Source organism: Protopterus annectens, chromosome 7.part0, assembly GCF_019279795.1.
Source record: "Protopterus annectens isolate FY-2018-M chromosome 7.part0, PAN1.0, whole genome shotgun sequence".
Taxonomy (NCBI): domain Eukaryota; kingdom Metazoa; phylum Chordata; order Ceratodontiformes; family Protopteridae; genus Protopterus; species Protopterus annectens.
Window position 1 is genome coordinate 1,511,588,146 of NC_056739.1, and position 16,424 is coordinate 1,511,604,569.

Sequence of the window (16,424 nt, forward strand, 5' to 3'; positions counted from 1 at the left end):
TATGAGTAAGGACCTAGGTGAATTGGCGTACAGTATGAGTAAGGACCTAGGTGAAGTGGCATACAGTATGAGTAAGGAGCTAGGTGAATTGGCATACAGTATGAGTAAGGACCTAGGTGAAGTGGCATACAGTATGAGTAAGGAGCTAGGTGAATTGGCATACAGTATGAGTAAGGACCTAGGTGAATTGGCATACAGTATGAGTAAGGACCTAGGTGAATTGGCATACAGTATGAGAAAGAACCTAGGTGAAGTGGCATACAGTATGAGTAAGGAGCTAGGTGAATTGGCATACAGTATGAGTAAGGAGCTAGGTGAATTTGCGTACAGTATGAGTAAGGACCTAGGTGAAGTGGCATACAGTATGAGTAAGGAGCTAGGTGAATTGGCGTACAGTATGAGTAAGGACCTAGGTGAAGTGGCATACAGTATGAGTAAGGACCTATGTGAAGTGGCATACAGTATGAGTAAGGAGCTAGGTGAATTGGCATAAAGTATGAGTAAGGACCTAGGTGAATTGGCATACAGTATGAGTAAGGAGCTAGGTGAATTGACGTACAGTATGAGTAAGGACCTAGGTGAAGTGGCATACAGTATGACTAAGGAGCTAGGTGAATTGGTGTACAGTATGAGTAAGTACCTAGGTGAAGTGGCATACAGTATGAGTAAGGACCTATGTGAAGTGGCATACAGTATGAGTAAGGAGCTAGGTAAATTGGCATACAGTATGAGTAAGGAGCTAGGTGAATTGGCATACAGTATGAGAAAGAACCTAGGTGAAGTGGCATACAGTATGAGTAAGGACCTAGGTGAATTGGCATACAGTATGAGTAAGGACCTAGGTGAAGTGGCATACAGTATGAGTAAGGACCTATGTGAAGTGGCATACAGTATGAGTAAGGAGCTAGGTGAATTGGCATACAGTATGAGTAAGGAGCTAGGTGAATTGGCATACAGTATGAGTAAGGAGCTACGTGAATTGGCATACAGTATGAGTAAGGAGCTAGGTGAATTGGCGTACAGTTAAGGGGAATGAAACCTGCTTTACTAAGTGCCTTGTTTAAGCTGAAGAAATAGGAACAGAGAGAAAATGACTTCAACAAGATAGCTGTAATATTTAATATTCATTGAAACACAAATCTGAAATAAGAAAACTGTTTCTGGCATCCAGTATTGTGCCAATAACGAAGCAATTCAAATGACTCTCACTGCATTACTTTTATCTGCAAGTCTTCCACAAAGAAAAAGTCACAACCTTTTTCAACAACTCCAGGCATATAAAACATGCTTTATGTAGATATTAAACAAAAAGTTAATAAAACAGAAATATAGCCCAGTGATATATAGTCCAACAAATTCCAAAAAAAAAAAAAGTCACCATTCGGAGAAGAGTATAATCCAAAAAACTTTAATCTCAGTATGTTAACATATTTCTTCATTCCCTGAGTGAAGAATTTTTTTTTTTAAATTAAACAAAACTGATTGGTACATAAGCCTGGTAGATTTGGGACACCATTCCTTGAACATTAATTTTTTATTGGCAAATATATTTTATGCAATGTCTCAGTAATAGCTGTAAAACTGGCATAAATTATCAAGTCCTGAAGCTTTTTACTTCCAGGCTGCTGATTTACTCAACTCAGGAGCCCATGCAATCAGCTGCTTAGGCACATGTTGCAGGATCCCGAGGCTTTGAAAGACTGATTAGCTGTTATAGTCATGGCTTTTTGATAACTATGCAATGGATGGTGTTGTTTCATTTCCACTAAGTCTGAAATATCAAGTTCAATATTTGACAAGTTTATTCTTAAATCATGCTCAAAATGTGGTCTATATTGCAATTTATTTTTAGGTAAAGTAACATAGAAAAGCCTCACTTATACAGATATATAGAACAAAATGTAAGTAATTTCTGGAGAGCTTTATCTGCTAATTTTGGATAAAAGTTTCTTATTGATAACCAAAAGTCAGAAAGAATGTTTTTTTAAAACAATTTTTAAAGAACCATCCCATGACATCTCTGCCAAATCATTTTGTTCTGGGATTGTCAAATCATTGATTTAATCTATTTTTTGCAACTGAATGATTTCTGATCCAGTTTTCATTACATTGTGGTGGAGCAAAATAAAAGCTAAATGTTTCTCTTAAACTTCAAGTGTTCAATAAATAATTCAACTATTTTTGGATCTACATTTTCTTTGGTACTTTGTACAGAGTCAGATAAAGTTAAAAATGAATCGACAGCATTTTTTTTCAGTCGATTTTCCTGTAATTCTATATTTTATTATAGCTTCTATTTATTCTCAACTTTAAAAATGTGTACAGTAGTTCCTTGAAGACTTAAATTTAACTTGATCAAGTAGCAGAAAAAATCAGCTAAATATACAATTTTTACTAGCCAAGAAAAATCATTCTAACATTCTCTTAAAGGGAAACTTTTTTATCAATTAAAAAAAGTCTTATGTCGTCATGAGGTTCGAAAATTCAATTCAAAACCTTCCCATGAGACAACCAAAAAACTCCAGTATGTAGCAGTAATTGTTTATTATGGCTTCCCATTTCATTACACAAAACTTGAAAAATCCTGTTATTTAGCTGGCAAGCCTTAATAAAATGTACTGTCGATACTGCTTCATCAAATGTTTTTAAATCAATTGGAATTTTTCAGCAGCAAGTGATTCACAAAGGATGATACAATGCATCCAGATTGCATTTGGTGTTTCCTTTTATAAGTACTCATGTCTTGAGTACTTGCATCTTCTTTAATTTTTTTTGCCATCAAACAAGGTACATCTTCATCAGATGACTCTGAATCATTCTCAGTATGTTTTACCATACCACTCTTCAACCAATTATCCATTTCCTGGAATCTAAAATGTAATTTAAATGCTATTGAAATATCAATAAAAATTCACAATCACAAAAGAGACAAACAAAACTGTTTAACTTGTGTTCAAAAGAACTTATGGATATACCAGGAAAACCAATACTAATACATATGATACTAACATAAATGAACACAAACAACATGTAATCAAAATATATACTCCATTAACAGCTACAAAGTCACTTGAGCTCAGGTTGCACAGTAGCAAAAGTAGCCATGGCCTGTAGTCACAGACCTGCACAGACTACTTGCAGTGCAGTCAACTGCAGATAGTCATCAGATTAATGTTAAACAAAGAATGTATTATGTGCTTTTTTGTAAACAAAAAGGTGGCACACACGCGTTGCCTTTTGGTCAAACCCCCCCAACCCTCCCACCCCCATGCAGCCATTCCATTGGCCCATTACTTGGCTATTTCTCCTCACTTGCCATAAACACTGTTCAAAACTCTGTGTGCATACTGTTTTCTGCTTTACTTCTACAATTATTACAGATATTTGGATTTAATTTAAAACTTTTATTTCAAAGTTTATAGCACAAACACTGCTGGAGATTTCTTAAACAAAGCAATACAGTCTCACAAAGAAAACAGACAGCATTAAAACCTCTCTGCCTCTGAATCTCACATTCACTGAAACAGCATTGAAACCCACAGTCAAAGAAAATGGATCTGGCCAGTGTTAGATTAAGTTTACTTTTGGGCTGTTTTCAAATCATCATAGGCACACAGGACTATGCAAATGTTGTTTGCTTCATATTCTTGATTGTATTAAATTATATCCCTTGTATAATACAGCAACACTTGTTAGAGCATGTTTTAAATTTATAGTTTGAAATATTTTTCCAGAAAGCAATGAAACAATACATATGAACTAATAATGACAAAACTGCTAATTCAGAACATTTCAGCCATAAAAGGCTACTCAGACTTCTGTCATTACAATCCATCAATATCAAACTAAAACAATGAGTAAAAAGGTCACACAGAAAAAACAATTGGTTAAAAAACACAAAAAGAAAATCTAGCAAAGCTAGAGTTTCCACTGTATGATACCTTAAACCTCTTGTATCAGAGGCAACATGGGATACATGCAAATTACCATTTAAGGATATCAGGTGTTTCAAATGGCAATTCTGAATGTCTATGACTTTTTCTTTTACTTTTAAGTCTATTTATGGACAATTTTAGGCCAATAAAGCCAAACCCTCTAACTGTGGACATACCATCAATATCAGTCAACATGCACAATCTCTACAGAAGTAAAAGTCATTTGAATAATTCCACCTTAAAGAGATCTGTAACTAATGAAAATGTTGCTGCTGACAAACAACTTTATATTTCAGTGTTTCATTTCCAAATTCAATGCATGCTGCCCTTGAAGAATAAATTACCTATGTTACATTAAAAAATAGAAAGCTGGTAATATTGCAATAGGCCAGGGAATGGATGGCAAGCTGAAAACTGGCATCTAATCCAAAGGAGGACATACTCAGGACTGTAGCAACTCCACCCCCAAATGCAACACAGTATCAGCAACCCATCTGTATGCTGTGGGAGTAAAACTCACAGCCTTCTGCATCAAAACACAAGTATGCTACCTGTTGTGTTACTAACAATGCTTTAAAATTCTATACCACAATAGTGATACCATTTGCTAAACAGAAGAGTTGCACATTTTAAACAGACTTAGCATGAGCAGCAGTAAACATCTCTTCACTTGAAGCTCACAATTCCTTGAAAATGCACTTGAAACTAAATTCCTTGAAAAATGCACCTGAAACTTAGTTCCTTGAAAATTGGAGCTTGGTATTTGGGATAGGGTTCAGGCTGTTGTTTCCTGTAGGTAAGGCACAGGGTTTGAGCCTACGCAAATTACTAACCACCTGCTAATCATAACTAGGGCATTTCACTCACTCAAGCACGTGCACACACAGGTGCGCGCGCACACACACACACACACACACACACACACACACACACACACACACACACACACACACACACACACACACACCTCAACCTCTTAGTGCAAAAAATCTGGACAAAGCCTAAAATAAAAAGAAACAGATTATGCATAGTGTTCTTATGAACTTAGAAAATTGCTAGAATAACAGGATTTGTGTTAGCATGCATTTTTCTAAGGATATGAAGTCTAAAACTCAAATGTGTGTCATTATTTAGCAGTTTCAATCCTTTTTATGAAAAACAGGCAAAATATGGCACAAAAATCTGGACATTCTGCAAAAACCTGGACAGTTGAGAGGTATGCTAGCTACCTCACACACACACACACACACACACACACACACACACACACACACACACACACACACACACACACACTGTAACTCTCAACCTCTTAGTGCAAGAAATCTGGACAAAGCATGTCATAATGGGGGGAGGGCAAAGTCCCAAAACTAGGGACACATTTTAAATATTTCTCTTATAAGCTTAGAAAGTTGCTAGAATACCAGGATTTATGTTAAAATGCATTTTTGAAGGATATGAATCCTGAAACTCAAATGCATGTCATAATTTAGTTTTAGTAACTTTAATCTTTCCAGTGATTTGTGAAGAAAATGAAATGTTATGAAGAACAGACTGACAATATAAGGCAAAAATCTGGGCATTCTGTGAAAATCTGTACAGTTGAGAGGTATGGCAGCACTCCATCCTCTTCCCCTTCCAAGAGTAACTCCTACTTGAGTCTGGTAAGCCCAAACTCACATGTGAATGGAGGTGGCCACAGATGCTTGGTGTTCCACCATACTATGTATTAGTGCTATTGTGGTATTATCCCAACTCTGCCATTTCAAGGTAGTGCTGGAAATCCTCAGGCATGCCCTGGAGGACTCTGACAATTTCCATCTGACTCTCTTTGGCAGTTCTTTGAATCCTAATAATGTCACAGAGCATTTGCTGCTGCACAGCCAATGCCTTTTGTGTTTTTTGGGGCAGCTGTAACAAATGTCTGTGCCTACCGCCCCTTTGTAAAAGTGTCACTGTGGACACTGCTACCATTAAATACCTGCCATCATCCTAAAAGTGTTCATCTGGGTTTGGAAATAACGGAGCATAGGTGCATAGTTGTCCCTCCTCTGCAGGCCTGAGTGAAATGCCAGCATATCCTTGACTTTGTGATCCACAGTCACTTCCTGCAAAGTTGCTAACATTGTGGACTGTGAGATCCTACCATTAAGCTTGTGTGCCACTTTCTTCAGAGTGCCTCATAAATATAACTATACTTTCATCATCATGTTAATATCCTTCAAATTCATTGGTAGGGTTGAAGTATTTGTTTCTGATGCTGATCCTGTAAAAAAATATTTGAAAACATTACTCATAATGAAATAGCATACACTAATGTATACTTATTAAGTGGGGGTGGGAGACACTTACCATGCACACTGGCTTCATTGCTATTCTGTGCTGATGTAGAAGGTTCACCTAATAATAGTAATTATAATTTGTTTAATGTAATTATTTGTTGACAGCATTCAATTGTCTATATCAGTGATTCTGAAACTGTGGTTCATGGACCACTGGGATCCATATGATCATTTTTAGGGGTCTGCAGGTAGTTACACCTACCTGGATTTTGCATCCCCATATCAACTTCTGCAGCATCCCAATGACCGGCCTTGCTATAGTTAATACAAAAAAAAAAAAAGAAAGAAACGCTAATTTTCCACTACGGCTGCACAGCTCACCCTCAGTGAAAAAAAAAAACAAAAAAAAACAAAAATACTTCAATGTTTGTGGCTGAGCAGCTTAATTTCCACATTTGTGGATAAGCAGCTGCTTGCCTTGAGTTAAAAAAGGAAGGTGACTAATAACTTCCACATTTGCAGCTGAGGCTGAACTGCTTTCTTACCCTGTGTTTTCTGCCTGGCAATTGGAACTTGGAAGGAAATTAAGATGAACTGTTCTGTTCCCTGCATGTCTCATTTGGGTAAGACTAGAGACACTTACAGACTGTAAATTACAGTGGTGGATTTAGGCTGGTCGCAGGGGTGCACATCTCTCCCTAGCATAGCAAAGTTGGTACTGCAGAGCTGATCCTGAAGATCTTGTTCCAGCAATTCAGGATCAAGAACAGAGCATGGTGTTCAAAGATCCTGAAAGTATTTTTTTTCTTAAGTAAGGCTTAAATAAATCCTGCCAAAGTGGTGCAGTTGAGAGCAGAGGGTGCTGTCCAGACCCAAGGGGGCAGATCACATAAGACTCCAAGTGCTTTACAAAAATGTTGGGGAGGACAATCACAACAAATTTCATGCAAGCCACATCAGTGTTCATCTAGACCTAGTAGAATCTCTAATTCTAAGTCCTGATCATGTTCACAAAATACTGTCAGATCAGTGTTTGCAGTGTCACCTGTATCAATTAGATCTCAACATCAAACCAACTCATGAAATGACAGGCCCACTTTAAAATCACTTCCACTGTCACCTAGCATACCCTTAGGAGATGTCTAGGACTCGTTTGATCTTGAACTACCATGAATTAACTGTGACAATTCTGTTACTTACAATTTCATCTTCATTAAGACTACTGAATGGTTTAACTAGAAGGGGAAACCATTTGAAAAAAAAATGAATGGATTGACAAACTTTATAACTGCATGCATTCCATCCTTTTATTAGCACTGTTTAGAACCTTAAGGCAACAGTGGAAAGAAATCTGTAATGGAAACACATTAATGAGAAAATTACAGATTAAAATGAGTATCTTGCCATTTAAACAAACACTGCTGCCACTTCATCCTCACTACTGCACAAATTATATTTTTTGTTTTTGAATACACCAATTATTGTGTATGGCAACATAAAGTAATCTGATGTGCAATACCTCAACAAACAAAATAATTTAATCAGATCAGAAACTGCAAAATATACAAAACAATGTGAAACATTTTCATTCAAATGCAATGCATGATCACATCAGATATTGAAATTACAGGTTTTTCTAATTATACCAAATGAGGACATTCAGTACATGCATAGTTATGTACACCACTACAGTAGAATGTGTTCTTCAAAACAGTTATAAAGGTGTAGCTTATTATCACCCATACATTTTTACCATGAATAATTACTTAAATACAATATAAAAAAGTCACTTACCATCAAGATGCCCACTGGGCAGACTACCATGCAGGAAGACTACCATGCTAAACTGAGCTAGTGTGCCAGATATGAGAATCATGTGCATTGCCAGGATGCTGGGCATAGACATTGGTAATGCAATCTCATTCATCACACACTACCTGGCAGTTGATGGAATGGCAATCCTTCCTATTGCAGTAATGAATCCCCTGTAAACCAGAAAGAGCCCTAGTTATAACATGGATGCAATGTATTGCACTGAATATCTCAGAGAAATGTGTCACCCCATAAAAGGCATGTATAGTGCTGGCTCGGTCCTGAAGTGATACCAAGAAATAGATACATTGATCCACACATGCCAAGAATGCATCCAGGAAATGCTGCAGTGTTTGCATGGCAGAAACCTGTGAGACCCTCAATATGTCACCAGTCTATCTCTGGAAGATCCTGCATTGATCCACACATGCCAAGAATGCATCCAGGAAATGCTGCAGTGTTTGCATGGCAGAAACCTGTGAGACCCTCAATATGTCACCAGTCTTGGGTTGGGAGGGTGGCCTAATGGTTAAGGTGTTTGCCTTACAAACACAAGGTGCAGGGTTTGAGTCTCACAAGGGATAATTGGCTAGGCTTAAAAAGGCTCACAAGAGCAGTTAGCTTAGTACTAATCTATGAATCTATGAATCTATCTCTGGAAGATCCTCATAGTAAGTATTGTGAAGGCTATGCGCACATTATTGTCCACAGGGATAGGAAGTCTACTCATTCCTCCAGTACCCCTATGGGGGGCATACATACCCTCTAAAACCCTTTTAATATCCCTGATCACTCTTTACCTGACGATTATCTCCTGATTATTGAAATTATAATGAGTTATCCTCTGCCTATATCTGCACCTTCTTTGTCTGAAAGCATTGCTGGACTCAAGCGGTTTTACCTCAGCCAAAACAAGAAAATGACACCTAGCAATAATGAGGCTTGCAGCAAGTGAAAGCATTTTCATGGTTGTCAAAGTAGATAGTGTTGGAGAGACAGGAAAACACAGGAATTCCACCATGAATCACAGAATCACAAACAGACAATACAATGGTATATTAGCATACAATGAGTTACATCTCATTATGGCTTAATTTGCTTAATATATGATATATGGGGCAGGATTCAGGAAGGCTTACACGGAGTTTAAGAGTAGTGTAAGCCTCCGTGTAAGCCTCCCGATCCAGGAACAGCCCAAACCTCCGTGTAAGAGACAGCTAACACGTCTCTTACACGGACTGGGCGTGGAAATGCTCAATACCTCATTTGCAGCTCAAAGATATGCAAATGAGGTATTTGAGCAATCCAAGAAACCCAAACCAGTCCGTGTAACGGACGTGTTAGCTGCAGAAATGTACTCAGCTGACAACTGAGTACATTTCTGCAAAATTGAAAACGGAGCTATGTCAGCTCCAAATAAAGGGTGCATATGTTTCATTTAGCATGCCAATGGCCAAATATGTGGCCATTGGCATGAAAAAGTGTTGCAAAAATATTTTAAATAACCTTTTTTTTTTCGTGGGATTATGATGTTTAACTGCAGCGCACACCCGCGCAAACGGGGTGCGCTGCCTAAAACTGAAAAACGAAGCTTAGAAGCCCACAATTGTGGGATTTATGTATTACATGGAATGTCAATGGAGGGACTAGCAGACCAAAAACAATATGGCCTCCGTGTAGTGGTTGTCAAGGGGGGGAAGCTCCGTGTAAGATATGTTACTAAGCATTACTAGGCAATCCTATTTAAATGAGGGTTACAATACTGAATCACACTGCCACATAGGTAATGAGCACTTTCTGAGTAGTGTAAGAGTCACAGAAGGGGGAGGAACAGAGTAAGAGGTAGGTGACACCATGGGGGGGAAATCATAGAAATAAATGTATCAGATTGGAGGGCAATGTAAGGTGACAGATGACTGACAGACATCAGGGAGAGAGGTGTGTCCCAACAGAACACTAGAAAAGTCAAGAAACAGAGGGTGCACACTATCTCTACACTCCAACTTTTTTGAGATACATGCATGGGCGCGTGTGCGCGCGTGTAAGGCAGGTTCAACATGTGGGAGCATGTTGCAAACCGTTTACAACGGTTTGCGCGGGCGTGCACATGTGTAATGCTGTGTGCACGCATTTTAACAAGAATCAGCTAAGTTCACACCGTGTAAGGATGTGTGCACACGTGTAACACCGTGGAAGGATGTGTGCTCGCGTTTAAGCAACTATGAGCGTGCTTAAGCTGGTGTGCACATTGCTCCCCCTGAGGAAACAGAGAGGAAACAGGAAACAACCAAAATACAAGGAAACTGCCAGAGGATACTGATGGAGTTAATTGCTGGAAACAATTGGAAGCAGGCAATTACACAGGCAGACTAGAAGCCCAACCCAGCACTTAAAACACTGCAAAGAGCAGTGCAGGGTGTTTCTCACAAGAGATACTGCAAGAAAGTAAGCTATCAGAATTGAAAACTGAAAAAAGCTGAACTCAGAGCAGAAATGCTAGGGGCTGCCATAGCTGTTATAATCAGGCATAGGCGAATTGCTGAGGGTGGTGACAATGCAGATGCTGACAGACAACCCAGAGTGAGGAGAAGGAGAAGACTATACAGGCCCAGGGTCACCTACCATGGGTTACATGAGCTGGAGATAGTAGAGCGCTACAGAATGGACAGAGACCTTCTGCAGCAAATTGTTGAGCTGTGCAGGCCACGCCTCACACACAGAACCAACAGAGGGGAACCCATCCCAGTGGAAACCAAGGTATGTGTTGGCCTAAGAATACTAGCAACAGGTACCTTCCAGAGACCAACTGGTGATATGATGGGGATATCACAGGCATCAACCTCCAGGGTACTGCATCAGTTCCTGGATGCCATGTCAGCACATGTCGGTGATCATGTATATTTCCCCAATGCCCGTGAGGTTGTGGCCAGCAATATGCATCTCTTCCAGCAAATAGTGGGATACCCTGAGGTATTGGGTGCAATAGACTGCATGCACATACACATCAAAGCACCAGCCGGTGAGCGGGGTAGAGCCTACATGAACCGCAAGGGCTTTCCCTCCATCAACTGCCAGGTCGTGTGTGATACCCAGGGCATAATAATGAATGTGTGTGCTGGCTGCCCTGGGAGCTACCACGATTCCCACATCTGGCATCTGACGCAGCTGTACCAATCATTTGCCAGTGGGGACTTCCCACATGGACACCTAGTGGGGGATGCAGGTTATGCACTTGAGCCGTGGCTGATGACACCCATCAGAAATGCACACACACCTGAACAGGAATGCCATAATGAGGCACACGCACAAACACGTAATGTCATAGAGCATGTGTTTGGGCTGCTCAAGTCACGGTTCCAGTGTCTGGACACATCTGGTGGAGCCTTGCAGTACACACCAACTACATGTACCCAAATGATCATGATATGTGCTATGCTACATAATATGATCCTGTGGAAACAGCTGCAGCAGGACCAGCATAGGGCTGGGCCAAACATACCCCCACCATTGCCAAGGCCACCACAGGCAGAGTGTGACTGGAGGAGGAGGAACCTGACCTTGCCCCAGTAGGCAGAAGGAGGCATGCCCAGTATGCCCTGGCCTTGGCAAAGAGGCAATGCATAGCACATGCACTTGGTCAGTAGGAACACTGGGACTGATACCCACTCTGACTCACTCATATAGTAACAGGGATGCCTAACATGACACAACCTGCTTCCAAACATGTACAGGGAGTGTAGTATGTGCATCCAACAGAGGCAGCCCTGCAGCACCACCTGAGGCATGAATGCCATGTGTCACGTAATGTAACACCATGTACCATATGCACACCTGAGGACCCTGACTAACATCCACCCTCACCAATCACAAACCACAAAAACACAAACCCACATTCATAGGTACCACAAGGGATAGGAACCTAGATGTAATGCTACCCAATGCCAGAAGTATAAACAGCAAGATGCGTGCAGTGTAAACGCACACAGTATAGAGGATGTAGATATCAGTGCTGTAATAGACAACTGGGTCAAAGCCCACACCAGCACCCTAACACTACCAGGTCACACCTCATACAGGGATGTACATGTGCAAAAACATGGAGCAAGCTACAAAACAAGGGTGACAAGCAATAAATGTCATAGATAACCACACCCCCATGTTGGTATCACAACAAGAAGCAACATGGATTAGCCATGGTCAAATACCAATTGCTAAAACTGCCTACTACTAAATAGCTTGCTGCAGACCACTGACCTAATAGCAGGAACTGCACCAGGCCTATGTTCATAGGTTCATAGGTTCATACTAGGCTATCTGCCCTAGGGCATATATAAGCCTAGCCCAGAGTTTTGTGGCTTCCGCCACCCCTTCAGTTCTAAGGATAATATGCCCATTATTTTGCTGTGCCTCTGTCAATCAGTGACACTGATGTTATCCCTGGGGTATACCTGCAATCTCCCATCCATTGGTCATGATTTCTCTCGAACAAAGCCAGCGAGGTGCCCAGCCTCACATGTACCAGGATGATGTTCCACAGCATAGGGAGTCTCTGGGTGATGAATCTGTCCCTCCAGCATACCCAATTAATAGCCGTGTTGAGGTTTAAGTCTCTTGCCCTTGTAGATCTGATGGATTTAGAGGTTTTGAGGTGAAGCATGTTCATTAATTCCGGGTTGGACATGGCCTAGTATGTCAGGCACAGGCCACCTCTGAGCAGACGGTAGGTGACTGAATAGAGCTGGGGTTCCTTCAGTCGGGCAGTATAAGACATACATTTGAGACCTTTTATCCTTCTGGTGAGGAATGTTTGGGGCCTGTCCAATTGCTGCAGGTGTCGGGTCAGATACATTCTGAATGGGGCATTGTACTCATTCATTGGTCTGATGAGTGATGAGTACAGCGGAACAATGACCTCCCTTGATCTAGATGTGAATCCCTGCATGATCAGGTGGGCAATGTAGAAGGTCTCCCTAACTACTTTGGCAACGTGAGTGTCAAACGAAAGTTTACTGTCAACCTGGGTGCCCAGATCCCTGATAACCTCTCCTGTGCTTAGAGGAGTAACACCTATATGGGAACTAGGGGTAACCTTGTTCTTCCCGAAGAGTATGACTATGCATCGTTTAGTGTTTAACTTTAGGCCATGGCTCTGGCACCAGTTATCCGTTTCTATGAGACCCATCTGAAGGATGTCTGCGTCAGATGGGTTTTCAACTATGGTTCCCAGTTAGCAGTCATCTGCAAACTTTGTCAGCCATAATCCTCCTGTGTCTGCTTGTACTACTGAAAAGTAGATGCCGAACAAAAGTGGGCCCAGGACTGAGCCCTGTGGGACACCACTTTTGACAGGCTTGGAGTGTGACATGGCACCAGCAACCTTGACCCTGTGGGTTCTGTCACTTACCAGTTTGTAACCCATCTTGTGACGTATGGGTCTACATTTAAGCTGGTGAGTTTGTCAATGATACCCGAGTGGGGTATTGTATCAAAAGCCTTTCCCAGTTCAAGGTAGGCTGTGTGGACTGCCTTGCCCTTGTCAATGGCCTTGGTGACCGTTCTGAAAAAGTCAACCAAGTTTAAAAGGCATGATCGCACTTGACAAAGCCAAACTGGGTTGGATCCAAAGTCTGCAAGTCCCCTATGTCTTCATTTATGAGTTCCATTATGATCCTTTTCATAGCTTTGCATACCAGGCTGGTCAAGCTGATGGGACGGTAGTGTCCGGGGTCGGTGGAGGCACCTCCTTTGTGAAGTGGGACCACCGTTGCCATATGCCACTCCTTGGGTACGTATCCTGAGGTGAGGCTAAGATTAAACAGCTGCCCTAACTGCGGGTTTAATTCCTCATTGAGTTCGTGGAGCACACAACCGGGGACACCATCTGGTCCCATGGATGCTGTGTTTCTTGCCTTGGATAGAGCAGTTCTCACCTGAGCATTTGAGATGTTTGGGGGGCTACAATCCCCTGGTATAGATATCCCTCCCTTTGGGGGGGGGGGATCTTCACTGAACCTGTCAGCCAGTATGTTGGCAATGTCTGTAGGTTCAGTGATTTTTACATCATTATGAACTAATTCTGAGCATATCTGGGAGTCACCTCCAAGGTTTCCAACATAGCTAAAAAAGGCCTCATGATTGTCTTTTGAGTCCCTAGTGAGTTTTCTCTCAAAATGTGCCCTGGATGAATTTATAGGAGATCTCAGTTCTTTACTTATAATGAACAGGGGTGTCTTCCCTTCTACGGATTTTGCTCTATCTTGTAGTAGCTCCTTCCTTCTGATGTAGAGCTTGTTTATGGCTGGGGTCCACCAGACTGCACGCATGCCTTTGGTACAAAGAGTCTCTGTTTTGTGTGGGATTGCCTGATCCATGCAGTCCTGGAGGTGCTGGTAGAAGGCATTTGTAAGTGATTCAGCGGCTTGGGTAATGGTTTCCACTGGCTTGGGTGCCTTGAAAGACACCACACCAGTCTTTAGAAGTGTGAAGTCGGCTTTTGAGAAGTTCTTCACTGTGGTCTTTTTTATCTGGGGTGGGGGTGGGATGTGGACTTTCAGTGAGATTAGTTCATGATCTGATCTCACCAATGATGGGTATACTTCTGGTGTTGAACATTGTGACCCCATGTACATGATGATGTGATCTAGTATGTTGTCTTCTCTTGTGGGGATGGTGACTAGTTGTTCCATGGCATATGAGGTTATGAACTCTATGAACCTTTGGGCTAGAGTGTTGGGGCTTGAGTAGTGATCCCAGTCTACATTTGGATAGTTGAAATCACACAGTATGATGGTGTTTGGAGATACATTTATCCCCTCCAGTGTTTACAGGAAAGCTGTGTGAGGTTCCTGAGTTTGAGAGGGTGGCCTGTAACCTGCTACAAACTGCCGAGCAGCCTTGCCTACAGTTAATTGCACCTGAATGGCCTCCGATGCATCTTGTGTTGCCACCAACCTTGAGGTGAGGGTGTCCTTGATGAATATGGACACCCACCCTCCTTCCTTGGTGTCGTCTGGATTTCGGGGCCGGAACGCATGATATGAGGTAACACCTGATACTGCTGGGGTGCTGTCAGGAGCCCTGAACCAGGTTACAGTCACAGCACAGACATCGATGTTCTCCATACTGAGAAGGGCTTCGAGTGCGTGCATCTTGAGGTTGAGACATCTGGCATTGAGCAGCATTACCCTTAGTTTATTTCCTTTTTTGTGTTCTAGGGTGGTAGGTTTAGAATCTAAGCCTTGCCTAAAAAAGGCACAATGGGGGTGGCAAGAGCCTTAGCCAAATTCCAGAAGCCCAGGGGTGACAGGTGCAAGCTGTCCCCTGTGAATCAGCGTGGCTTGTCCAGCATGTCATCCCAGGCAGATGGACATTGGATCCCCTTTGAATGACACCATAGATTAAGCCAATTATTACAGCTGGTCATCTTGTCTCTGTATTGTGGCATCATTCTTGGTGAAGGTAGGATACTGCTCAAGGTCAGGGCCATACCTGCCTGGTCTACATAATCAGAGAGCTCCTCTATGTCTCTTTTCATGTAGTCCAGGGAGGTACATCTCAGGTCGTTCACACCAGCATGGACAATGACTGAGTCATACTTGTACTTGCAGTTGAGTGACCTGAGTGCTTGCATTATGTGGTGGATGGATTCCAGCGCCCAATATGCAGCTTACTGTGATCTTCTCCTTACTCAATCAGGTGAGCGGGACGTCAGTGTGTCTGACGATGGAGTCACCTATGACGGGTGTGTCTGGCATTGTGTTTGGCCTTAAGGGCTGTGAATGTTTGGCACACTGACTCTGTGGTCTATGTGTTGCATGTGCTGTGCCCTGTGGAGGCAGTTGTTTGGGTGTCTGCTTTGGTGTCCTCTGCTGTTATGGTAGATCTGTGATCAGAGGCTCCGAGTATGTCTTTGTGTGTTTATGTGTATGATTTGAAGTTGTGATAGTGCTATGTGAGACTGGGTTTGTAGTGTGTGCGGTCACCTTCTCCTCCTCTCTGGTCCTGCCAGTCCTATGTTGAGAGAGCTCAGCCTCCAGTTTGGCTATATAGTTGCATCTCTTGCATGCATTTGTGTTTTGTGGGAGAAGGAGAGGGTTGTCTGTGTACATGAGTCAATTGTAACATTGCCTCAATATTCCCAGGTTCACCAGCTGAGCAGTAGAGGACACTAGCAACTGATCCCTTGACATGCTAGCAGGAATAGACAAAAACTTTTGGAAGACAGGAAGATATCAAGCCCCCCAAACCACATTATATTGCTTGACTGACAATACCTACACATACACCATAGTTTCATAGTTTCATAGTTTACTACTAGGCTATCTGCCCTAGTGCATTTATAAGCCTAGCCGTAGTGATGTGGCTATTGCTACCCCTTATAGTGGTAATAAGTGTA